The sequence below is a fragment of the Cervus elaphus genome, chromosome 18 (assembly GCF_910594005.1).
Source record: "Cervus elaphus chromosome 18, mCerEla1.1, whole genome shotgun sequence".
Lineage (NCBI taxonomy): Eukaryota > Metazoa > Chordata > Mammalia > Artiodactyla > Cervidae > Cervus > Cervus elaphus.
The window spans coordinates 16159577-16184643 of record NC_057832.1 but is presented as its reverse complement, the minus strand read 5'-3'; the positions used below and the strand labels follow the sequence as shown (position 1 = coordinate 16184643).

At 51.3% G+C, this 25067-nt stretch overlaps 1 protein-coding gene across 11 annotated transcripts in view; it reads left to right on the top strand.

Annotated features, from left to right (window-relative positions):
- Positions 1–25067, top strand: part of IKZF1 (IKAROS family zinc finger 1) — a 96385-nt gene that overhangs the window by 36593 nt on the left and 34725 nt on the right. The window lies entirely within an intron of this gene.

Here is a 25067-nt window from a genome sequence, read left to right as displayed (position 1 = left end):
GCGTGAAGGCACCCAGGACTGGTCCTCGAGGATCCAGATATTCGCATCAGGCTGGCATCCGCTGCCGAGCCCCAAGCACTTGCCTTCAGATATTTGAGGGCAGACTTTCTTTTTCCTTTAGGAATAGTTAAAAGTCCATCTGGAGCCTTAGACCTTGGTGTGAAAATGTTGAATTCATCTGGGAAGTGCTATTGTTTGGTTCAAAAACAAGGTTTAGTTGTAACGTAGTGAGAAGTGTTTCCTTGGTTGACTTGTAAGTTCTCCCTGAGAAATCACCCCGGGAGATGATGAGCCGGCGTGTGGTGGGATCTGAGGCAGAGCACCCTGCCTGCACTTCGCCTGCAGATGCTCTGCATCAGATGCTTCTCCTGGCTCATTCCGTGCACAGAGGTGTTTAACACAGTCTTTAACTTCTTACCTGGCTTGGGAGAGGTGACCAGTCTGCCCCACGTTTGCTTCCCGCAGCTCCTCATGCCTCCTTTCTTATTCTAAGTTATCTCTTTGTCCCTCCCGGTGAGTCCTTGACGAAGCCCTGTGGAGCCTATCTCCCTCCTTCTCCTTCCAAGTAGGCGCCATAAGGACCCATCACCCACATCTCAGCTCTGTATGCACTGTGCCCAAGGAAACGTGTTTGCCAACTTCCACACTATGTAGCTCAGGTCACCTGAGCACACGTGCCTTCCTCTGCCCCACCAGTGCTACAAGTGCAAAACCAGCACGCAGATGTCGTGAGGCACGTGCCCGGGTGAACGTGACCCACCCGCGTGCACCGGGGGTCCTGTGGCTGTGTGCTGCATCCAGCCAGAAGGAAGGGTCCTTGCAGGCCGCCCCTCTCCCACTTCTTCAGCTACTTCTCCAGCCTGTAACACAGGATGAGGGAAAGCAAAGCATAATGAACAACCTGCCACTGGTAAATAACCAACTACGGGGTATTGTGAAAATCCTCTTTATTCTGTCTGTTCATGAGACTGGCTGTAGAGATAGAAAATCATCTCAGTTGAAAGTTTGGAATAAATATCTTAAGTATTGAAGGAAAATAATGAACACAAATGGGAAGGAAGCAATGCTTAACACAGTCGAGGGGAAATAGCTATAAAATGTGTCATCTAAAACTTTAAATAAAATATATATAGGAAGAAAACGGGAAATGAGTATTTTCACTTTTGCTGTGTAGTTAGGATTTATTTTGCTGTCCAGAGTCTGAAGGTCACTCCCTCTGAACTTCTCCCAACCTTTAGGGAGACAAAGAATCCAAATTAACAGCATCCTGGGTTCTCAGAAATTATCAATGTGGCTTATGTGGAAGTGCCATCTTTTTAAATGTTTACCGGCATGGACTATGGGTTCCTTTGACCCTCTTCAGTTTTGAAAATTGAAAAGAAGTCAGATGGCTCATTGACGTGTTGCTGAAAACCGTATCTTCAGAGTGCATCACTGCATCCAGACAAGCTGCTAGACTAGTTGTAGTGGGCAGTCACAGCCTGTGAGACCTGGTGTCCACAGGGGTTAAGCGGACGGCAGGGGCCTACAGGGTCCCTGGTAGGTTTGCGGCTAAACGACCAGCCTCAGTGCTAAGTGGTGTCAGCCTTCCAGAGTGAACAGGCTGGAGCTGGAGTTAACAGAGGATCAGCTGAGGAGACAAATGCTTGCACATACTTGCTCTGTCCCAGCACCCTGCTAGGCAAAGGGTGACCAAGAAAGGTGAGATTCTGGGGCCCAAAGCGTGAGAAAGGATGCTGCCGAGCAGAGAGAGAACAATAGTAAAAAGGGAAAAGATAGAAATAAAATAGAGAACAAACTGTCTTCTTGTCCAGCAGACAATTCTGCCTGGTTATAAACCTCAGCTCCCTAGACATGAAAACATTTAGCTCAATGCATTGAAGTTCATGGCAGCTCCTATTGATGGCACTAACCGCAGTATGACTATTCCCCAGGGGAGAAGGTGAATGAGCATGTCCACCTGCACGTTGTTGAAGCCAGGACAGTTTAGGAAAGCTTCTGAGGCCGACAGCTTCCCCCACCCAGCACCCACGCACACAGCTTGTTTTCCCTGTGATCGGTGGCTGCCTTTGGATGGGTTTCCAGCCCTCTAAAGCACTCCAGACCAGGACCCCTGAGCAGCCCTGAGCCCAAGCCTCTGCAGCCTTAATAGGGAATAGCCCGCCTGTTTGGACACGTTATGAGACAGCCTACATGAGGTTCAGAGAGGCCCTGATCATTAGAAAAGACTCAAAAGGATCTTCTCTCCAGAGCCGACTCTGCAGCTGTCTGCTACAGCCATACTTTTTCCTAAGCATGGGAGCCCGTCCAGTCGCGGAGACAGGGAGTAAACCAGGCCCTCTCAGGATCCCCTTCTCCTAGCCAACACGTCCTGGTTCCTTCCGAGTGTGATGAAATGAACAGAACCCTGTATTTGCGCTCCATCTCCCCACCAGTCTCATGGTCCCCGGGCCTGTGCGGTGTGCCCAAGTCTCCTGAAAGCCAGCACCGAAGGACCTTGCTGGCTTTGGTCCAGGATGCAAGAGGGAGAGAAAGCCCAGTCTCTGCCGGGACGTCCAGACCTGTCTCTGCCCTTGGAGTGCATGGGGAGACCGCGTGACAAAGCCTTTGTAACCACATAGGACTCTCCGTTGTTAGTTTATAAACGCGTGGGTATCAAACATATCTTCCGTGCTTTTGAACTTTAATGTTCTAGTTCTTAAGAGCAGGGAGCCAGTGTGATTAAGGTCTTCCTTGCTTTGGCACGGACTCCTCCTGGATGCACCGTAGGGTCAGCAGGGGCCCAGGTTCAGGTCCAAGGCGGAACTCAGCATCAGTTTCCCAGAACAGTCCTGAAGACTGTCTCCCTCCTGCTGCATCCACGCCTTTGGTGTTTGGCGTCTCACGTGCTGCTGGGCGCGGTGTGTTTCCCTGCAACCTGCCAGTGTCCTTCTGGAAGCACTGTGGGTGCCTCCTGCAAGTACAGTGGTGAAGAGGCTGTTTCCCTTGACACACTGGTTCCACACAACTTTGTGAGATGCCTGCTGAAAACGTAGCCGTTAAAAAAGAAAAAACTCAGATAATCTAGTGCTTTTTTTTTAAAGATGAAATTAGCATACATGTGCTGCTAAGGACTCCACTGTGTCTGATCCCTGATTCCCTTAGCACCCCTGGCCTTGCTGTCAGGACAGGCTGGTACAAAAGGGAGCAGTTCATGATCGATCATTTGTCAGCAAACCAGGCCTAAGGTCAAAGTCTTGCTTTTAAGACAGAATTTGCAAATTTCTTAAGAGGAGCAAAGGGCACACCGTGCATCAAAGCAGAAGCAGAAAAATACGCCATTGTTCCCATGGGCACACTCCCTCCATCCTATTTGATTCTAGGTAAAGCTAGACTTGCAAACAGCTGTGTCTATCAGATCTTTCATTGGGTCTAAGTTTTACTTCTGTATATGGAAATGTTATCTCACAGCAAATCGGTCCATTCCTTTGATCCAGAATTTTCCGCAACTCAGTTGAAATGCCTGGTGTCCTGTCCCGTAATTCTGTGAATCACTCACGTGCAGGTGGTACACCATAGAGACAGAAAGATTTCTCAGAAAGTTCTAAGTGAAAGGGAAATCAGGTGGAAAGAGTTGCTTTACAATACTTGTTACATAATGGTCCTCTTAGTGATGGTTTGTGTAGTCCTCACGGCATTGCTGCTGGGATCGGATTCCTGGTTCTTTGGGTCAGGAAGGCTCACATTCTAAGACGTCAGAGAAACAGGGGGAGTCTGGAGGGAGGGTGGGATGCTTTACTGTCATCAAAGGATAAATTCTACCCATTCCTTCGTTTAAGAATGAAGACAATGCCAAGATGTCCCTGTGAGGTGCCAGAGGCACTTCCTGGAGAATTCCTTTCAGAGGGACACATCTGTTGATGCCCATCAGATACCTTGCAAATTGTCAAATAGGAAAAGACACTCATTTTTTGAGTCTGCCAGGAAAATTTAATTCTTCTTTTAATATTGTATTTTATTTATGTGTTTGGCTGCATTGAGTCCTAGTTGCAGCACACAGGATGTCCATTGCGTCATGCGGGACCTTTCACTGTGGTACGCAAGCCTTTCTAGTCCTGGCGGGGGCTTAGTTACCCTGCAGCATGTAGGATCTTAGTTCCCTAACCAGGGATCAAACCTGTGTCCCCCGCATTGAAGGTGGATCCCTGATCACTGGACCACCAAAGAAGTCCCAAAATTTCATTCTTTGAAGTCTTCTGGTGCTGCCACTGGGAATGACAGACCTGACTCTTCAGAGTCCATGGAAAGAGCATGTGATCCTACAGGAAACAGAAAAAGAAGAGGCAGTGTGGCTGATGAGTGATTTCAGGAGATGTCTTAGAAACTGTTAGCAAATGTTCTCGCCTCAAATAAAAAGGGGGGGAGTGGAGTGCGTACATGAGAAACAGATATTTTTGGCACATTCTTTGAGGTCAAACACCTCTGTGAGGGGCTGCCTCCTCATTACTATGGCACCAAGGTCGGAACTAGAACGAGGTGGCTCTGAAACCATGGTCGGCGATCAGACTAGCTGGACCAGCTCCCGCACCAAGAGGCCTCCGCGCAAGGGGCCGGCCGCCATGTTGGTTCAGAAGGACCCGCGCCCGTGTGACCAAAGCAGGCAGTTCCTCTGAAGGCACACCAAGGGAAACGTAAAGAAAGCACTTCCTGAGATGGTGCAAAAGAATCTCAGTAAGTGGACTGTCACGTTGCACGTCATACCCACTCACTCCGTAAAATACCCCAGAATCACGCCCGGCAGATGCCAAGACCCTGCTCTTGGATGGCACACGGCCGTTGGGGGGAGATGGGGTGCACATCGTGGAGACAGGTGGGCAGGCGGGCGTCATGCAGTGTTACAGGTGAGCGCGTCCCCAGCACCGCCTGGAAGGGTGGTTGGCACTTGAGGTCTCGCCTCGGGTAGGTAGTTGGTCATACAGTTAATGAGGTTAATTAACTGATCTTCAAATCAGACAGCCCATGTGAACCCAAGTTTGTTGATTTTAAATCTTTTCATTCTTTTGACTTTCACCATTTTTTTTAATTTTACATTTTTAAGCCTGCATGTTTATGATATTTGTCACCATTCAGAACACACGCATTAGCTGCATGACATTAAACAGTACTGTCTTGGATTCTCAGTGGGATTGAGCTGGTGGGAGAAAGTGGTCCTGATCACTGTGCTCCAACCAGCTCCATTGTGCAGTGTTCAGAGAGCCCAGAGGGAAGAAGATGAGGAACGCAAAACAGCCTGCAGGAGGGTGCCGCTGGAGCTGGAAAACCCCACAGCAGGCCAGGAATGTGGTCAACTTTGAAGAGAAGAGTGTAGACTTTTTAGAAGACATGACATATACTCTGTCCCTTCAAGAATGCGTAGAATTTTAAGAGCTTGATGGGTGAGGGGATCAGGTGGGGGACAGATCCGTGGGCTGAGGAAGCATCACTGCGGCTTTGGTGTCTGCGTGGGCCGAGGGGGATCTTGGTCTGACCTCAGAGGAGGCATACGGAAATGTATTCCCTGGGCAGACACAGTTGTGGGTGATACCTGCTGGGGTGGGTGTGGGGTCACTGGCTTAGCTTGGTCCCCAAATGATTGCAGATTTGGATCTTTTATTCCATTGCCTTTCACCAAGAGATCTCGTAGCCTGGATCACCCTAATTAAAACCCTATCAATTCAAGGCATTCATTCTTCTGTTAGGTCATGTTCTCGAAGTTGTGAGAAAGGAGTTGTGGGCAGTTAGGGACCACCCCCCTGCCGCCCCCCGCCACCGTGCAGTTTGAGTCAAGGCTTTGGAAACCAGACAGCTTATCTTATCTCTCTTACAGATTCATCCAGAAAGCTGTTGGTTTGAGAATACCAAAGTTAGGGATGAGAACCCATGTGAAAAACCCCCAAGGTCATTTCATGAGAAATGACCCCCAACTCAGACTGAGGTGTCAGAGCAGAGCTTACTGGGTGCAGTGGCAGTGAGGAGGGGGTGGCCCTGGGTGGGCCCTGTGGATGGGCCGGCCTGGGTGTGACTCACCATCGCCATGGCAACTGCATGGCTTTAAGGCGGCTCCTCCCTCCTCATCCCTCCCCCCATACCAAGTGCCTGGCACTTCTGCCCTTGGCCCTAGAGGGCACGGTGGGAAACTCTGGGACCTGGAAGCCCCTTTGGGGAGTCCCAGTGGTTGTGGCCACGCTGTGTTTCTCAGGAAGGCAGCACAGACCTCTTCCTTTCTCTGTTGCCACCTCTGTGGGTTTTCCTGGTGTGGACACCAGTCTACTCTCGGGGCCCATCTGGAAATTGAGTGAGCTGAGCAGGGCAGCCGAGTAAAGTCTCTGAACCCATCGTAACCCAGGCTGTGGTCCATCCTGCGACCTCGAGTCAGCGCCCAGGTGATTCTGCAGGTGGAGAGAGACTCGCCCAGGATGTGGAGGCAGACGAATGAACGGGAGGATGGTTCTGAGTGCTCGTGTCCCCAGCAGACTCTGACATGGGTGCACACCACGCACAGATAACCTCCCTGACCTGGGCCATTGGAAGTGTGTCACTCAAGTGTAAAAACACTTAGGCTGTTCGATTTCCCGTCATTTTCTCTTCTTTCATTTCCTCTCATTTGCATTGGTTGCTCACAGATGGAGACTGGCAGTGTGATCTGTACAACTATCGTGTGTCAATCTGTGAAAAGAAGTCTTGGGACCAGCCGAGCCGTTGGGGTCACTCTGTCCTTTCTGCCAGTTGCCAGTGGTCAGCTCAAAGTGGGGTCACGGTGGGCGGTCCCATCAGCAAACGGAGGGCAGTGGCTTCTGGCTCACTCATTCACTGTTGAAGAGCTGCTTTTGAGCATCGAGCTGTGCCTTTTTAGCAGAAGGGTCTGGTGTTTCCACACAGTGACTCTAGTTTCATTCAATGTGTGAATTACACCTCTGAGCAAACCCAATGAATATAAACTTTATATGTTCTGATTTGAGATCATTGAAACACTCATCATGTCACAGTTGTCCATTAGATACTTTCTCTTTTTTTGTTATCTAGTAATAAGAAAATACCCAGGCATCCAGTACCTTGTGATTTTATGATCTGGGAAGGGGTGGGCTTAACCATTATATTAGTTGTTTTAAGCTTGAAAAGTCATTTATCATGATGAGATAGCGTATGTCTTAATAACCTTGATAAACTGTGTTTTGCATGATTACACCTTAAGGTTGAAACACATTTTATTTCATCATTTCCCAGAAGGGGCACCGAATTCACCCATTTCCTGTTTTTAATCTCAGAATGTTCTGTATTTCCTCCATACCTGCTTTCCTGGCAGCAAGACCCTGGAAGCAACTGACACCAAATGCGTTTACCTCAGGTGTTTGCGCTTTGTATGTGGTTGCAGTCAGATGTACAAGACTTTTGCACAGAAATGGAGGCATGAGGCCAATTCGCCGTCCCCACCAGGCATTAATCGTTCGGTGAACTGGTCCCTGAGTGCCTGTGATGTTGGACTGGGCACTGGGTCTGACCCTCACAGTCACAGTTCACGGCCACAGGCCACCTCAGCCAGCATTGCATTCACACAACATTTGGGGAGGGAATATTTCTTCAGCATGTTCTAAACTACTCAAGCCTACTCCATTTTACTTTCAGTGTGTTTAAACCCTTCTGGATAAGGAATCTTTCTAGAAACTGCTAACTGCACCCCCTCCCCAAGATCCTTTGAAGAATGTCTTGAAAATCCTTTAACCTTTTCATCTTCAGTCCAGCTCACTGTTGTAAACGCTTAGACCCAGTATGATGGACAGAGGATTGCATGCACACACCTGGCAAACCCTGCCAGCAGGGAGGTTTGTGTTGTCAGGGCGTTCATCATTCATTTATTCCTGCCCTCAGGAGACATTTCCCACGCCTGCGATGTACCGTGCAGACCACAAATGTGTATTCTTCTTGTGTCGTGTGGCCGGAAAATTCACTTGTACGTGTCCGACCCTTGGGTCTTGAACATGGCTTCAGAAACCGTCACTGTGTGTGTGGAGCTTATCATTCACGGTTCCTTAAATGACCCTGGCTATGAATCCTCTTATCTGTTTGCATAGTATTTTCAGTCTCTTCCTCAACTTTCTAATTTGCAACTTTGAATCTGCTGAGTGTTAAGATAAGAAAGAACCATTTAATCGTGTTCACGACAGTCTACCAAGTGGAGGGCAGATGCCCCCGGCAAGTGTGGAGGGGCTCACCCATGAGTAAGCAGGTGAATTTTAGTTCAGAGGTTTCTTGCTTCCCTTTCATTGGTTGTCTCAGAGGCCAGTTTTACTTTCTTTCTCCTTCCTGACCGGCTGCCATGGGTCGTGTGGACTCAGCTTTGCTTCTGAGTAAGGGTCATGTCACTAGCATGAGGTCAGTTAGTGACAGTGATGCTCCCGAGTTCCCCAGGCTTATATTTTTATGTTTTTCATTCTCTCTCTTCCTTTTTTTGGCTGTGCTGTGAGGCATCTTAGTTCCCTGGCCAGAGGCTGAACCTGCTCCCTGCTGCACCAGGGACGCAGATTCCTAAGCGCTGGATCACTAGGGAAGCCCAATCAGTCTCTTTAATCCTTATTTCCGTCCTTCCAGTTTTTGTTGCGCTTCTTTCAGTCACTTAAACCAGAAGCCTCCAATCGAAATGAACGGCTCATAACAATTCTTTATCTCAGGGGCAAATGTGTTTTCTTATTTTTTTCATTAGAAATGTTATTTTACTTAGCTGTCAACCATGACATATGTGGGAATAATTGGCAACCTAAATATGAATGTTTTGTCATTACAGGGAGTAAAACTTCCTGTGAATTCCAAGTAGTGTATATTTTTCCATCTTATGTATTAGACTTTTTGAATACTTAGTTGTCTGAAAATAAACTTTTGCTCCTCAGCAACGTTTGTCGTGCTGTTGTGCTTAGTCACTCAATCGTGTCAGATCCTTTGCAACCCTTTGGACTGTAGCCCTCCAGTCTCCTCTGTCTGTGGAATTTTCCTGGCAAGAATACTGGAGTGGGTTGCCATTTCCTTCTCCAGGGGTTCTTCCCAACCCAGGGCTTGAACCCAAACCCCCGGTGTCCCCAGCATTACAGGTGGATTGCTTATCTGCTGAGCCATCGGGGAAGCCCCTGAATCCCCCGTTTCTTGCCTCAGTGGCAGAATCTCCTCACAGGAGTCGAGCCGGAGAGCCGGGGTCCAGAGGGGAGATAGGAGGGGCCGGCAGGAATGTCGCCCTGTGGGATGTGCCTGGGCTCTCCTCTTCCCCGCATCCCATGGAGGTTGCAGTTTCACTCTTCCCAGACTTCCAGGGCACTCGGCAGAACTGGCCTTTCTGCCCCCTCACCTCTGCTGATCACAGCTCTGTCCATAATGTGCTGTCCTTGTCTGCAGACCTTTGACCACCACTGCCCCTCCCCGGGGTGGGGGCCGATGTTGGTCACCCACCCGCTGCACAGACGTCTGCTGCTCTTTGCTTTGTCCTTGCCCTGTGACCCAAGGCTGGATTCCTGCAGGGCTTGCACTGATGCTTGTGAGGGAGAAAGGCACCCCGCCCCCTCCCTGCTCGGGCCACAGTGCTCGGGCTCTCTGATGTCCCCAGATGCCGCGACTGACCCTTGAAGCCAGTCCTCTGGTGGGACACCAAGTCTCCTCTGGCCCGCAGGGGCTGCAGAACCCTGGGGGCTGCAGCTCTGGCTCTGTGATCCGTCGCATGTGTGTGCTCAGTCAGTCGTGTCCGACCCTCTGTGACCCCAAGGACTGTAGCCTTTAGTGAGTCTCTGAGTTTCTTCACTTGTTGAAAAGTCTCCAAAAGCTTTTTACCTGTTTCTCCCTGGGCCACTGTTACAAGGAGGGAGACCCATTCATCCCAGGGACCCAGCCTGTCCCAGAGCCAGGATGTGGAATTGTATGAAAACTCTTAATGACAAGAGGCTCCAAGGAACGGGAAACCCCCTCCCCTCTGGGAGCTGGTGGGTTCGTCCCGTGTTTATCTGTAATGCAAAACTCATATCCCCGTGGTGACTGTGTGCAGATGAGCTGCTTCTGCCTTAGAGCCCGTCTCCTGGAAGAGCTCAGAGGTTCTCCCAGCCCAGGTTCCCTCTGGGGCCGCCCAGTGTGAGTGCTGCGAGTAGGCATTTCATTTCATTTAAAAGATGAGCCTGGGGAAAGGGGCACAGAGGAAGGGGCTGGGCAAAAGGAGAAGAGAAAACCTGTACACAGGCAACCACCGCATCTCCAGGGTGCTCTGAGTGCCGGGCTGGGTGTGGGAGGGGTGTGCCAGGCACGTGCCGAGGGCTGCCCTGCGGCGGGGTGGGGGGGCGGGGAGCCCTCTGTTACTAAGACCAGAGACCAAAGCACCAAAACGCAGGGTTGAAAAAGGACTCAGACATCCAGGAGTCCTGAGCCTTTAGTGGCCCTCTAGCCTTTCTGCCCGCTGTCCTTGACTTGGAAGGGACTTAAACGTCAACAGTGCCCCTGACGATGGGCTGTGGCCCCTGGTGGCTGTGGCATCCTGGGTGGCTCAGAGAGTTGGCTCAGCGGGTGTTCGGTGAGAGCTGGTTGAGTAAGTTTGCCCAACACTCAGAGTCTTGGTTTGAGGTGGACGCTTGGCCAGTGTCAGCGTGAAAACATCACGTGGGAGTAGGAATGATGGATGGGTGATGCACAGAGTCATCTAGAATGTTCACCCAGGAGGCCTGGAGGTGGAGTCCTGGGGTCTTTGGTGGAGATGGAGACAGGGTGGCCCTCTCTGAGCCCGCAGCCCCCTGCCGATCCTGCCGCCTGCACCCGGGGGGGCATGTGCAGGAGTGAGGTGATGCCCGCAGGTTAACTGGCCACCATGTCCTTGGACCATGGCCTCTCTGGTTTTAGATTCGTGGTTATGAACCTGCAGGGTTGTGAAGAATAACTGGGAAGATGCTCTTCAAACGTAGTCTCAAGAGATAACCAATAGTTTTCTGGAAGAGCAATCATAGTTCTTGGAAAATAAGGAAGATGAAAGACCGTGCATTCATTTTAAAACCTGTGCCTGGAAGGGAACTTTCCATCTGAATTCAGAGACCTCAGAGACTGGCAGACAGGGCTCCCCACCTCCACCCTTGAGCCACACATGTTGGAAACCCTAGATAAGCAGCCTCCAGGCTCCTCCGGTGGGAATGCCTGGTGCAGGGCTCATCCGCTGGTTATCTCCACGCACAGAAGATGCCGCAAACGGGTTCATTCCGTTTCTTTCTCAGCTTTCCCTAGATTTCATGCTTTTCTCTCTCAGCCTGTTCTCATGTCTTAAATGCTATTTGGAGGTCCCAGAGGGGAGCTGCCTACATATCTTATGCTTTCTTTTCCTTTGGTCCACTGTTTTGGTCTCAACTCTAAAATTATGTGTGTGATGATGCAAGGCAGCGTGACCATGTTTTACTCCCGCTTTTTAAATACAAGAGAAAAAAGACTGCCCCCCTAGAATTAGTGGGAGTTTCTGACTCTAGAACAATCTAGGGCAGATGCGCAGGTACCCTGGACCACATCCCCCAAAACACTGGGCACAGGACAGATGGGCTTCTTCCCACCAGGGCTTAGAACTAGGAGACGGTCCTGTCCTAGAAGTTAGACTGAAATGCAGTGAAGTGTGTGAGCATGTGTGTGTGTATGTGTGTGTTAGTGTGTGCATATGTGTGCACCTATGTGTATGCGAGTGTATGTCTGTGTGTGTGTGTGTATGGGGTATGTAAGTGTGTGTGTGTGTGTGTGAGGTGTATATGTGTGTCTGTGTGTGTATGGGGTATGTAAGCACGTGTGTGTGTGTGTCTGTGTGTGTATGAGGTATGTCACCCTGTGTGTGTCAGTGTGTGTCTGTGTGTGTATGGGGTATGTAAGCGTGTGTGTGTGTGAGTGTGTATATGTGTGTCTGTGTGTGGGGTAAGTGTGTGTGTGTGTGTGTGTATGGGGTGTGTAAGCATGTGTGTGTGTGTCTGTGTGTATGGGGTATGTAAGCATGTGTGTCTGTGTGTGTATGGGGTGTGTAAACGTGTGTGTGTATGGGGTATGTAAGCATGTGTGTCTATGTGTGTATGGGGTATGTAAGCATGTGTGTGTGTGTGTCTGTGTGTATGGGGTATGTAAGTGTGTGTGTGTGTGTGTGTGTGAGGTGTATATGTATGTGTGTGTATGGGGTGTATAAGTGTGTGTGTGTGAGGTGTATATGTGTGTGTATGGGGTATGTAAGCGTGTGTATGTGTGAGGTGTATGTGTGTGTGTGTATGGGGTATGTAAGTGTGTGTGTGTGTGAGGTGTATGTGTGTCTGTGTGTGTATGGGGTATGTAAGTGTGTGTGTGTGTGTGAGGTGTATATGTGTGTGTGTATGGGGTATGTAAGCATGTGTGTGTGTGAGGTGTATGTGTGTGTGTGTGTATGGGGTATGTAAGTGTGTGTGTGTGTGAGGTGTATATGTGTGTGTGTATGGGGTATGTAAGCATGTGTGTGTGTGAGGTGTATGTGTGTGTGTGTATGGGGTATGTAAGTGTGTGTGTGTGAGGTGTATATGTGTGTGTGTGTATGGGGTATGTAAGCATGTGTGTGCGTGAGGTGTGTGTCTGTGTGTGTATGGGGTATGTAAGTGTGTGTGTGTGAGGTGTATATGTGTGTGTGTATGGGGTATGTAAGCATGTGTGTGTGTGAGGTGTATGTGTGTGTGTGTGTATGGGGTATGTAAGTGTGTGTGTGAGGTGTATATGTGTGTGTGTATGGGGTATGTAAGCGTGTGTGTGTGTGAGGTGTATGTGTGTGTGTGTGTATGGGGTATGTAAGTGTGTGTGTGAGGTGTATATGTGTGTGTGTGTATGGGGTATGTAAGCATGTGTGTGTGTGAGGTGTGTGTCTGTATGTGTATGGGGTATGTAAGTGTGTGTGTGTGTGAGGTATATGTGTGTGTGTGTATGGGGTATGTAAGTGTGTGTATGTGTGAGGTGTATATGTGTGTGTGTATGGGGTATGTAAGCGTGTGTGTGTGTGAGGTGTATGTGTGTGTGTGTATGGGGTATGTAAGTGTGTGTGTGAGGTGTATATGTGTGTGTGTGTATGGGGTATGTAAGCATGTGTGTGTGAGGTGTATGTGTGTCTGTGTGTGTATGGGGTATCTAAGCGTGTGTGTGTGTGAGGTGTATATGTGTGTCTGTGTGTGTATGGGGTATGTAAGCGTGTGTGTGTGTGAGGTTTTTATGTGTGTCTGTGTGTGTCTGGGGTATGTAAGCGTGTATGTGTGTGTATATGTGTGTGTCTGGGGTATGTAAGCGTGTGTGTGTATGGGGTGTGTAAGCATGTGTGTGTGAGTGTGTGTCTGTGTGTTTATGGGGTATGTAAGCATGTGTCTGTGTGTGTATGGGGTATGTAAGTGTATGTGTGTATGTGTGTATGGGGTATGTAAGCGTGTGTGTGTGTGAGGTGTATATGTGTGTCTGTGTGTGTCTGGGGTATGTAAGCGTGTGTGTGTGTGAGGTGTAAGTGTGTGTGTGTATGGGGTGTGTAAGTGTGTGTGTGTGTATGGGGTATGTAAGCGTGTGTGTGTATATGTGTGTGTGTGTATGGGGTATGTAAGCGTGTGTGTGTGTGTATATGTGTGTGTCTGGGGTATGTAAGCGTGTGTGTGTGTGACTGTGTGTATGGGGTGTGTAAGCATGTGTGTGTGAGTGTGTGTCTGTGTGTGTATGGGGTATGTAAGCATGTGTGTGTGTGTGTGTGTGTGTGTATGGGGTGTGCAAGCATGTGTGTGTGTTTATATGTGTGTGTCTGGGGTATATAAGCATGTATGTGTATGGGGTGTGTAAGCATGTGTGTGTGAGTGTGTGTGTGTGTATGGGGTGTGTGAGTGTGTGTCTGTGTGTGTATGGGGTGTATAAGCATGTGTATGTGTGTGTCTGTGTATGGGGTATGTAAGTGTGTGTGTGTGTATGCGTGTATGGGGTATGTAAGCATGTGTGTGTATGTGTGTATGGGGTATGTAAGCGTGTGTGTGTGAGGTGTATATGTGTGTGTGTGTGTATGGGGTATGTAAGTGTGTGTGTGTGTGAGGTGTATATGTGTCTCTGTGTGTGTATGGGGTATGTAAGCCTGTTTGTGTGTGTGAGTGCGTGTGTGTGTATGGGGTATGTAAGCGTGTGTGTGTGTGAGGTGTATATGTGTGTCTGTGTGTGTATGGGGTGTGTAAGCATGTGTGTGTGAGCGTGTGTATATGTGTGTGTATGGGGTATGTAAGCGTGTGTGTGTGAGGTGTATATGTGTGTCTGTGTGTGTATGGGGTATGTAAGCGTGTGTGTGTGAGGTGTATATGTGTGTGTGTATGGGGTATGTAAGCGTGTGTATGTGTGAGGTGTATGTGTGTCTGTGTGTGTATGGGGTATGTAAGTGTGTGTGTGTATGTGTGCGCGCACGCTCCCCCGGCCGCCCCCCCATGCAATTCCTGCTCCGCTTCCCTTTCTGTCACTTCTCCATAACTCTCTGCTTTTCGGTTGAGCTGCTGTCCCCGGCTTCCTCTTTTCCTGCATTCCTATATTTCATTATTCGCCCTTGTTCCTCTTCTCGGGCTTGTACAACACAGCCAGGAGGATGTGGAAACAGTTACAATATGACACACGAGCAGCGGTGTCACAACCCTGCTCGGCGGGGCCGCGTCCTGGCGGCTTCGGGATGAGGCGGGAGAGGGGAGCCGGCAGAATGCAGAAGTCCTGGTGACGCCGGGATGCTTTTCCCCTAAAGTCCCGCGTTTCCCACTAGCCGAGGCCGCGGAAGCCGTTGGCCACCGTTTTTGCCTGGGGAGCCTGAGGCACCTCAGAAACGCCTTCCTGAGTCACCCCCTCCTCGCCCCGGGCCACCGCTGAATCCCAGCTTCCCTGTCTGTCTGTCTGTAGGCTTTTTGTCTCCTCAGCATCCTGTCTGCCCAGCCCGCGGCTGCAGCCCCTCACTCTCACACCTACCCAGGCTCCCCCCACGACGTGGCCTCCTGAGCAGGGACCTCGATGGCTCCCTCTGGCTTGGGAGCCTCATCTCAGCTTCCAGAAGCCTCTAGAACCTCATCTCCCCATCCCCCACTGTCTGGAGGACCCCCGCCCTGCATGTCCTCTGGGAATGCCTTTCCTTCTGCTTCACGTTTTGAACATGATCCTCTGAGGCGGCCAGGCCCCATGTCACTCACCCAGCTCCAAGCAGGAGGATTCCCTGGTGCTGGATCGTCTGTGGCTGGGGGCTCCCTCCTCTTGCCCCTCTTAGACTGAACCCTCCCAACTCAGAGACCCTATTCCCCCCTCAGGGCTCTGCACCCACGCTCTGCACGGCCTGCGCATAAACCATCCCCGAGTGCTAGCTGCCATATCTCCTCCAAGGACCCCTTCATAGACTCCTTCCCTGCTGGCCCCGGAGGGTGTGCAGAGGCTGGCGCAGCCCTGGGGACCTCAGGGAAGGTGGTGTGCAGTTTCCCTGCCCAGTGACCCCGATTTCAGGCACGTTTCACTCCCTTTTGCCATCATGTGGGCACGGCCCGAGCCAGGTGAGCTGCCGGAAGCAGGTGTGGGGTGGGAAGAACCAGGCTCTGTCCCCACCTCGCCCGCATCCCCGCTGGTGGCCCCGGGCAGGGCAGGGGGACTGTCTGAGCCTTCTTTCTCGGTTTGTGAAGTGGGTTTGTAGGGTTCCTCACGCAGGAATCTGTCCAGGATAGTTCCCAGCGGAGAAACTGAGGGGGCGGTTTCCTCGCGTGCTTTCCTCACAGGACTGCTTCAAGAAGGAGAGAAATGGGAGCCCAGAAAGTATCTCGCGTGGTCGCTGTCCCTAGTGACAGGCCCAGAGCAGAGGGGACTCTGGGCAGTGCGCCTGGCCCCCCTTGGATTTTACACGGGAGGAACGTGTGACCTGGTCCTTTTCACACGGTTCTCAGTAAACGGTGTTGAATCATAAAGCTAGGAGGGGCAGACAAAGGGGGAAGGAGAAACCTTCCTTATTTCAAAGAAACATTGCCGGAGGGAAGGACAGGACTTTTTGAGAGACCCTAGTCCTAAGAAACAGCTGAAACCTACTAGGAAAAATGGGAGGCTTCAGGTTCTTCCCGTGACATGTGAGATGTGGGCCTGAGTGCCAGGAAGCTGGGCTGTGAGTGGTCCCTTGGCAGGGGGTGGAGCCTCCATGCCCTGTGACTGCCAGGCCCTCGGCTCCCCCACCAAGGGTCTGGACCCCTGGCCCGGCCATGTACGCTGGTGTTCCATCCGAGGGGACCCTCTCAGCTCTGGAGCCTCCCTGAGGCGGAGCTTCCCCCAGCACCTGCATGGATCAGAGCGCAGGATCACAGCCCAGAGCCTCATCGCCAGGGTTGGGTTACTGGCCTCGTGTCTGTTGGGCAAGGCGCTGAAAGTGGGAGAGGGATGAGAGGGAGAGGGGAAACGGGAAAGCCTCAGAGTTCCCTGAGAGAACTGTGGACTGCAGAGTGTTGGGGCTTCTTTCACCACGGTGCGCAGTAAGTCCACCCTGGACACGGAAGAGCTTGCAGGAGTCGTGTCTCTGGCCTGGTTCTCCTCTGTGTGTGAGTTTACTGTCAAGATTGTAGGGTTCCTCACCGAGGAACCCCTCCAGGATAGCTCCCAGCTGAGAAATGGAGGGAGCAGGAGCATCGCTGGGACTTCTGGGTGGTGGAGACGTCTCTGATGGTGAGGTGTCATCTGCTCCTGGGGCTGGGGGGCAGGGGTGGGACCCGTCTGTGCTCAGGGCCCTGGGGACTCTGTCCTTCACTTGTAAGAGTCACTGTTGCAAATGGGCCCTCTGCCTCTGAGACTGTTTTTCTACGCTGACTTTGTAAATATGTGGGCAGGAAGAGTGGTCTTTGCCATTGACACGAGCACACGCGTGCACACACACGTGCACACACATGTGCATGCCCTGGCACCCTGACCGGGCGCACCCACCCCCCTGCGTGTGTCCCAGCCCCTTTCCCACGGTGGCCCTGTCTGTCTGCAGACCCAGGTTGCCTCCCACTTTCTGCCGGGCCCTCTCCCATCCTGGCCTCCGCTGCCAGCGCGCTGGGGTGGAGAACAGGAAGCAGTGGGAAAAGCAGCGTGAAGGCTTGTCTCCTCCCTGGGCCTCCGCGTAGGAGTGTCGCCCAAGGTCTCAGCCCCTGAACCGCACCCCAAGCAGCCTCCACTTACAGACTCGCACCCCTGAGATGGACAGTGCGCTACTGCGCCTGCGGGCTCAGGACACTGGATCAGCGGGCAGACCATCCTTCCAGACCCCGCCTCCCCTGCTGAGTCACCTCTTGCTTGGAATTCCTCCGGGGACCCCTCCGAGCTTCTGGAAGGGAGGGACAGCCAGGGACCCGCCCTCATGTGTCCCGGAGGAGATTACTTTATCGCTGGCCGCCCCGAGGTGGGGCCCGGGCTCCTGGGATCTGTGGGGCTTGACACGGTGCCAGCTGGGGAGCCGGAGGGAATGGCCTGGAGCATCTGCAGGGCCCGCAGGAGACCCCCCTCGGCCCTCTGCCCTCTGTCGCGGAGCAGCCTGTCCTGTGCCTCCTCCATGTGGCAAAGATGCATACGGCGACCCAGCCTCGGAGGTCAGGCAGAGCTGACGGTCAGGACCCTCCCAGCCCTCAGCACCCCATTCCCCCGGCAGTGGCTTTCAGCCTGCTGTTTCAGTAGGAACAAGCGCTGGGGGAACCACATCTGAAGCACCCTTAGAGTCACATCGGCTAAAGCACCTGTGTGGATGGCCGGGCGGCAGTGAGCTGCCCGTGCCTGCCCCTCCCGCCCGGGTGCTCAGGGACCCCGCACCCACGGCCTGCTCGCCCCCTGTCTTCACAGGGCCTCGATGCTGCAAGCTGGCCCCCTTCACCTGTGCCGGCCCGCCCGTCAACACCACCCCCAGCCCCGCATGCGGCCTGAGCAGAGTTTCCATCTCTGACTGTTTCGGCCTGCCTGATCCAGTGTAAACTCCCCTCACTGGAACTAGATTTGGGATGGAAAGACAAAATAAAAGTCAAGGTCTCACATACACCCAGGCCCTCACGCTATCTCAGCCTCCCCCCACCAGTCCGTGCTGAGAAGACTTTTAGGGCTTCTCGGGGCTTCCCCAGTTGTCTGAATTTTCTTCAGTCCTTATTTATTGCCTGAAAATGTCCATTTCCTTCTGTCTTTTTAAAGCTTGAGCTAAACTCTCTCACTCTGTTTATCATTATTATTATTATGTTCCTATTTTCTCTTTTTCATGGTTTTCTTTAGATTCCAGGAGTTGGAGGTAAATTTTAGAAATTTCATCTTGGTATTTATGTATACTTGCAGTCTTTGAATAGGCAAATACTATTTTTACCAATGGGGCTTCCCAGGTGGCTCAGTGGTAAAGAATCTGCCTCCAATTCAGGAGACTCAGGAGACCCAGGTTCAATCCCTGGATGGGGAATATCCCCTGGAGAAGGAAATGGCAACCCACTCCAGTATTCTTGCCTGGACAATTCCACGGACAGAGGAGCCTGGCGGGCTACAGTCCGTGGAGGCAGTCCATGGGGTCTCAAAGAGTCAGACATAACTGAGCAACTACACATGCACATTCTTACCAATAAAAAGGTAATTTCCATTAAAAAAAAAAACTACTAGAAGGATATAACATTCTGAAAATATCCCTTAAATCTGTCATTTAACTCCTTCACCCTGAGTGGTGGTGAACTCTAAGAAGGTGAGTTAAGGACGCCGGAGCAAGGGCTTCAGAGGCAGTCCCATGCACAGAATCCTCAGCTTCGAACCTCTTGGCTCAGATGTCCTCTTTAGAAGCAGAATCTTTGCCTAGTCTGGCTTCCCTTTCTAAATGATAGGTTGGTCAATCAGAGCTTTTCCATGCTGTTTCGTTCATTGTGGACAACTCAACTGTACTAATAAAACATGAAGAAAAATGGGCTGGTCCCCAGCTGTGCTGCAGGGAGAGAAGATCAGGAATTGGTTTATCCCCATCAGATCCTCAGCTCGTTGGTTAGTTGTTATGGGAAGGAAGGCAAAGTTCATTCTGGCCATTTTGTCACTTTTCACTTGAAACAACCACTGTTGTTCCATGACCTGGTGTCAACTGGAAACCCTGTCAGGGCGAGTGATGGCCTTAAAAGGTCACCCTGACCCCAGTCCCAAGTGGAGGTCTGCCGGAGTTTGGGGGTGGAAGGGAAGCCTGTGAAGACTTGGGTTTCCAGGCACCGAGGGCAGCTGTCCTCCGAACCACATGGTCTTACAAAGCCCAGCCCTGTTGTTTTCCTGGTTATGAAAAACTTGGTGGGTGCTTGTCGGCTGTGGCTGATCCCTTCGGCCTGAAGCCCTTGCTGAGGAGAAGATAGGTGCTGTGTTAGCCGTGGTTATCTGCCCGCGCCTTCCCACCGAGGGGAGGCTGGCTGCGAGAGAGGCCTGACAGACGGACGCAGTGGTTCCCATTTGCTGGATGAGGCACTCGGGGCTCAGGGCGGCTGGCGCCTCACTGAGCCCACAGCACTGTGGGAAGCAAAGCCGGGTGGCTGGCCCTGCGGCCCTTGCACCCGGCTCTCTCACAGCCACCCCATCCTTCCTAGAAGTCAGCGAGGCTCCGGATGCAGGGACGTCTGGGGTGTGACGCCCCGGGACGCAGGTAGGAGCAGCGGGAGGACTCATTCCAACAGAAAGCCTGGGCCCGTGTGCTCAGCCCTCTAAGCTTAAGCCAAGTCCAGCACTTTCCCCATGACTCACTGGATCTAAACACGCCCCTCTGCTTGGGAGTCGCACTCAGACGTGAGAAGCACTGTGCCTTCTGTCTTCCAGCTTCTCCTGGAATGTATGTGGGTTTCTGAAAATGTTCAAGTCGGATGGTTGTGTCCAAAAGGAGAAGTAAGGAGTTTGATTCAAGGCCCCTATGGTGAGCCCCTCACGTTCCAGGTCTTGTGCAGGAGGAGAGGAAATGCAGAGAAGGAAGCATAGGGCCTGTGGCCCTTTATCTGAGCACAGGATTGAGCTCCAGACACACCAGGTTCCAGAACTAGGCATGCATCCTAAGGGCTCTGGAGTGGAGTTGGCAAGGGTGTAGCTGAGAGAGAGGGTGGGTTCCGAGTGGGTGTCACAAGGATGGGAATGCAGAGGGGCCCTGCAGTGGGTGGGGAGTCTCTGCTAGAGCAGTTCGGGGGACGAGGCTTGGGGGAAGATTCCTTGACATCTGCATAGGACACAGATCTGCTGGGACAGGGACAGTTCACACCAGCTGCAAGGCATTTCCCAAGAGGTGAGGATGGCGTTTTGTGTCCTCTTGCATTTGGCTGTCTGAATAGTGTTACCAGCTGGAGGGTCATTGTCATTGCTGATCAGGACTTGACAGGACCCAGGGTTTTGTCTTATTATAACAGTACGTGCTAAGTCACTTAGTCATGTCTGACTCTTTGCCAGCCTGTGGACTGTAGCCCACAGGCTCCTCTGTCCATGGGATACTCCAGGTGAGAATACTGGAGTGGGTTGCCAGCCCTTCCTCTGGGGGATCTTCCCAACTCAGGGATTGAACCTGTGTCTCTTACGTCTCCTGCATTGGCAGGTGGGTTGTTTACCACTAGCTCCTCCTGGGAAGCCCTCATTATAACCGTTACAGACTAGCGGAGACCTTAGAAGTAGGTGCCCTGACAAAGTCAGCCTTGAGGATGAGGGTCTCAGGCCCAGGGCTCAGATGGTTTGAGAGGGGAGCTGGTGCTGGGTGGGGGGTAGGAAGCCCTGGCAGGATGTGAAGCAAGTAGAGACAGCCCCACCAGAGAGACAGCAGCTTCACGCATGTGCCGGATGCAATGTGACTGGAAAAGGTCAAAAGGAAACAACTCAGAGAGAAATTGGCAATCGAAGGCCAGGGGTGGGGGTGCGGCCATGAGATCAGAGAGAGGACCACAGGCACGTGGGGTGGGAGGAGGAGAGCGGGGTGTGGAGGAAGACCTGGAGCTTGGATTCTGTCTGCTTGTCTGCAGCATGAAGGGACGGAGGGCAGCCAGGCAGGGCTGGAGCCCGGGAGAACCCCACCATCAGCAGGAGCTGGCACATCGTTGATCCCTGTGTCCACCCAGGACACAGGGCTGAGTGGGCACTGGGGCCCTGGGGTCCGAGGGAGGATCTGCAGTGGGAAGGGGGTACTGCAGGAGGAGCCTCTTAGGGATCACTCAGCTGAGATGTGAGCCAGCGCTCATGGGCTCCATGTGCAGGGTCAGACTATAGCTTCCTCTTCCGTCAGTCTGGAAGGACACCCCTTTCTCGGCATGAATGGTCAGGAGTGTCAGAATTATCTCCCCTGGCAGGACGGGGCGCTCCCTCATGTAGAGGGTGGTCTGAGCACAAAGGTCCACCCCAGAAACATCTGGTGTGGGGGAATCTCAAGAGAGTCTGGGTCTGGTACTTCTGCAGGATGTAACTAGTTCTCCTGCAGGAACGTGGTCTTGGAGTTTCGGCTCTGACAGTCCCTGGTCCTCTCCTTTGCCCATTGGGCCATGCGGGGACCCTCTCACGAGGGGCGTGACAGGGCAAGGATGCCCCTCCCTGAAATGTGAGATCTGCAGGCATCGCAGAAGTCACTGCAAACCGTACTTACACGAGTTACTGAGACTGATCATGACCAACAGGCTTAATATGAATTGAAGAATGTATAAAAGTCATGTGACAGCAGATTTTTAATTCTCCTAAATACAAATCTGAATGTATTTACACTAAAATCATGCATCTTTGTTTGACTTGAGAGGGGACAGACTTCTTCTCTCCCACTTTGAAAATCTCAAGTACATCTTCATCTCTCCCAAAGGTACCAGCAGTGTGAGAAGCGTAGAATTATATTCTTGATAATTTGCTCAAATAAAGGGACCTGAAGAGTGTGGTTTCTGGGCCTTTCACCTTTTTTCTCAGAATGGTCACCAATGTGCAATCTGAATAGGGTTCAGAATCTGAGGCATTCCCAGCATTTTATACAGAAATGTTCATACCAACTCAGGGAATAAAAATTCCTACTAAGTCAGCTCAATTTGATCTTGGCGACAAGACTGGATCCTGTGAAATTTAGGAAACTTAACAAGGTTCACTAAATCTGCTTCTGTCTGCACCCTTTTATGAAGCAATAGCCTGAAATTTGGGGTGGAATTTACAAAAGAAATGAAGAGGCTGGGAGTCAGTCAAGACTTCACTCCTGCTGCCATGGTGAAGCTTCAGGACCAGCCAGGACTGTGAGCAGGAGCACATCAGCTCTGCTCCTATAACACAGCCCCCCGAGTGCCCAGGGAGAATGGGGGTGTGGCTGATGTCACGTTCATCGGACACGGGGACATCGTGGGCGCGTAGGGCACTGGGGTCGGTGGCCCAGGGAGGTGAGAGTGTCTGCACCACGGCGCCCCCTGTGCCCGCTGACTGCCCGCGGGCGTGGGGACCGGTGGCCCTGGAGAAGGCCGCACTGGGGTGGGGGTCTCACTTTCCAGACCGCTTGTTCATAGTCATTTTGTGATGTGGGGGAGTCTTTATTTTAGTAAACATCTTTATTCTTTATTATCTTTAACTGAAATCCAGTTGATTTACAGAATTATATTAGTTTCAGGTGTACAGCCTAGTGATTCAGTGTTCTTACAAATTATACTCGCTTAAACCTTGTTACAAAATAATGGCTGTAATTCCATGTGCTACACAATACATGCTGGTTGCTTGCCTGTTTCACTGTTTAAAATTTTATATTGGAGTATAGTTGCTTTCCAATGCTCTGCTTCAGGTGCACGGCCAAGTGATTCAGTTATACATGTACATATACCCACTCCTTTTTGGGTTCCTTTCCCATATAGATCATTACAGAGCATTGGGTAGATTTCCTTGTACTGCACAGTATGTCCTCACTAGTTACCTATTGTATTTTCAGTGGGGTGTGTTTGTGTTGTGTAAGGAGTTCTGTCGGTAAATGCTCTGTAACCCCCATGCGGGGTGTGTGTGTGTTAACTGTGTAAGGAGTTCTGTCGGTAAACGCTCTGTAACCCCCATGCGTGGTGAGTGTGTGTGCACACATTTCAGCATGTGCTTGTGTGCAACTGCAGTAACTTTTAGGCTCTCCAGCTTCGTAACGGAGAAAGCGCAGCTCCCAAAGCCCCATCCTGCAGGCAGTGTGTATTTGGAGTATTGAGTTTCTGTGTTAACTACATATGGTCTCAGATTCACCTGGTCCCCCGCTCACCGCCAAGAGGACAAACTCCAGGGCTTCCTGGAAGCCCCAGCCCCTCCCTGGTGCCTTAGTGATGGTTCCTGCCTCGTAGGACCATGTGGGGACCAAAGGCAGTTTGTGGAAAGAGCTTATAAATAAGTCCCTGTTGTTTACGGAGTTCCTGGTGCCTGCCTTCCCCGAGGTCCTGGGCTGATCAGGGTAGAATGGGATGAGAGGGGACCGAGCAGGACGAGAGTGTTCACGCGTCCCGACTGTGTGCTTGTTCCCCGCAGGAAGAGAGGAGCGTTCCTTTTCCTGAAGTCAGAAGTTGGTACTTGCAGGAACGCAGGTGGTGCCCGAGCAAGAGTGGATTTCTGCTTTCCTTGGGGAAAGCACAATGCTATAGCCACAGAGGACACACAGAGAACTGATGCCCTTGATGAATGGTTAACGTTCGGTGTCTGGTGGTGTGCTGTACTTACATCACTTATATTACGTCACTTATATCCAGTAAGGTGTGCTGATGGGATTCGGTGTTCCAAGGCCTGCTCTGATCACCCAGCACCTGTGCGAGCGAACATCTCCTGGGGAGGCAGCTTCTAGGTGAACGCTGTTCATCTCTCAGCCCTGTAGCTCCTTCACTCACCCACTCTATTCATCCCCCACCTTCACCTTCCCCTCCTCATTGCCATCCATGGCCTCTGGCTGAAGGGGTCCCAGGAGGTTGACTTTCAGATCAAGCCATGCTCAAGCCCTGTCAGCAGTCTCAGTCGTACTCAGAGAACCGAGGCAGTGATGTCATTTAATCAGAAAATTTTATATTATGTCATGTATTCCGATATCCCTTATTTTAAAAGGTAATACTGACCTTTCAAAACATCTTGGCCCTTCCTCCCTCATCTGAGATGGTAGCACCCTGTGACGTGGAGGGCTCGGGGTTTCAGAAGTCGATTCAAAGAGCTGGAGCTCAGTGAAGATGACAGAATTGCAAAGGGCACCGTGAAATCAGTGTCCCCTGGTTGGCTGTCTGCTGGCTGTGGAACACCGGTGGACCAGGCGGACCCGCTGATGACAGCCCTGCTGGGCGGGGGATGGGAGCACAGTGCTGACTGTTAGAGTCAGATGATCAGAAGGAAGGAGCATCCGAGGAACAGGGGGAAGACAGGAAGGCTGAGGGTTTACTAAGAAATGATTCAGGCAGCAACTTCAAGGAATAGCTTTGGAGGTGTCCCCGAGACTCTTTCCCGTTCTCCCAACATTTTACTAAAATTTTCATGGGGAAGAGCGGAGGGCCTATGGGCACATAAATTTGGAAAACACTGGTTTATGCCAAGTTCAGTAGCAGTAGGTCTGTTTCCTGCAGGAAACCCTGCTATTCAGTAGTTCAGCAACATGTTTAATTTAGCAGCTACTCTGTGGATGTAACTCAGACTGCCATTGGGGTGTCAGTTCAGCAGACAAAACTTGTGTGTGTGTGTGTGTGTGTGATGTGCAGTGTCTGTTAAGTTTCAAGACATAGGCACACACTGGAAAGTGCTAACCTATAAAACAGAAAAAAAAAAAAACCTGGCAATTTGAGGTGGTGCTAGTCTTTATGAGGGCAGCTGATAAGAAATACCCACAGAAATTGGTAGTTCACTTTGAGGTAGGGGAAAACACAAATTTTTCCCCACCCAGTGTATTGCGTGAACATTTTCTAATTTTCTGTGAGGACTTTCTAAGAAAAAGCCGAAGGAAGAACATTTGCAATGCAGTCAGCCCGTTAAGAGTCACACTGCTTCTGTGAAGATAAGCACTTTCCCAGGGGAAGCTCAGCTATGATGCGCAAATCTTGGACCTGTCTGTACCAACTCTGCTGAAGGGTTTCTCACCGTTCTAGAATGTTCCAGAAGCAGTGCCTAAGATG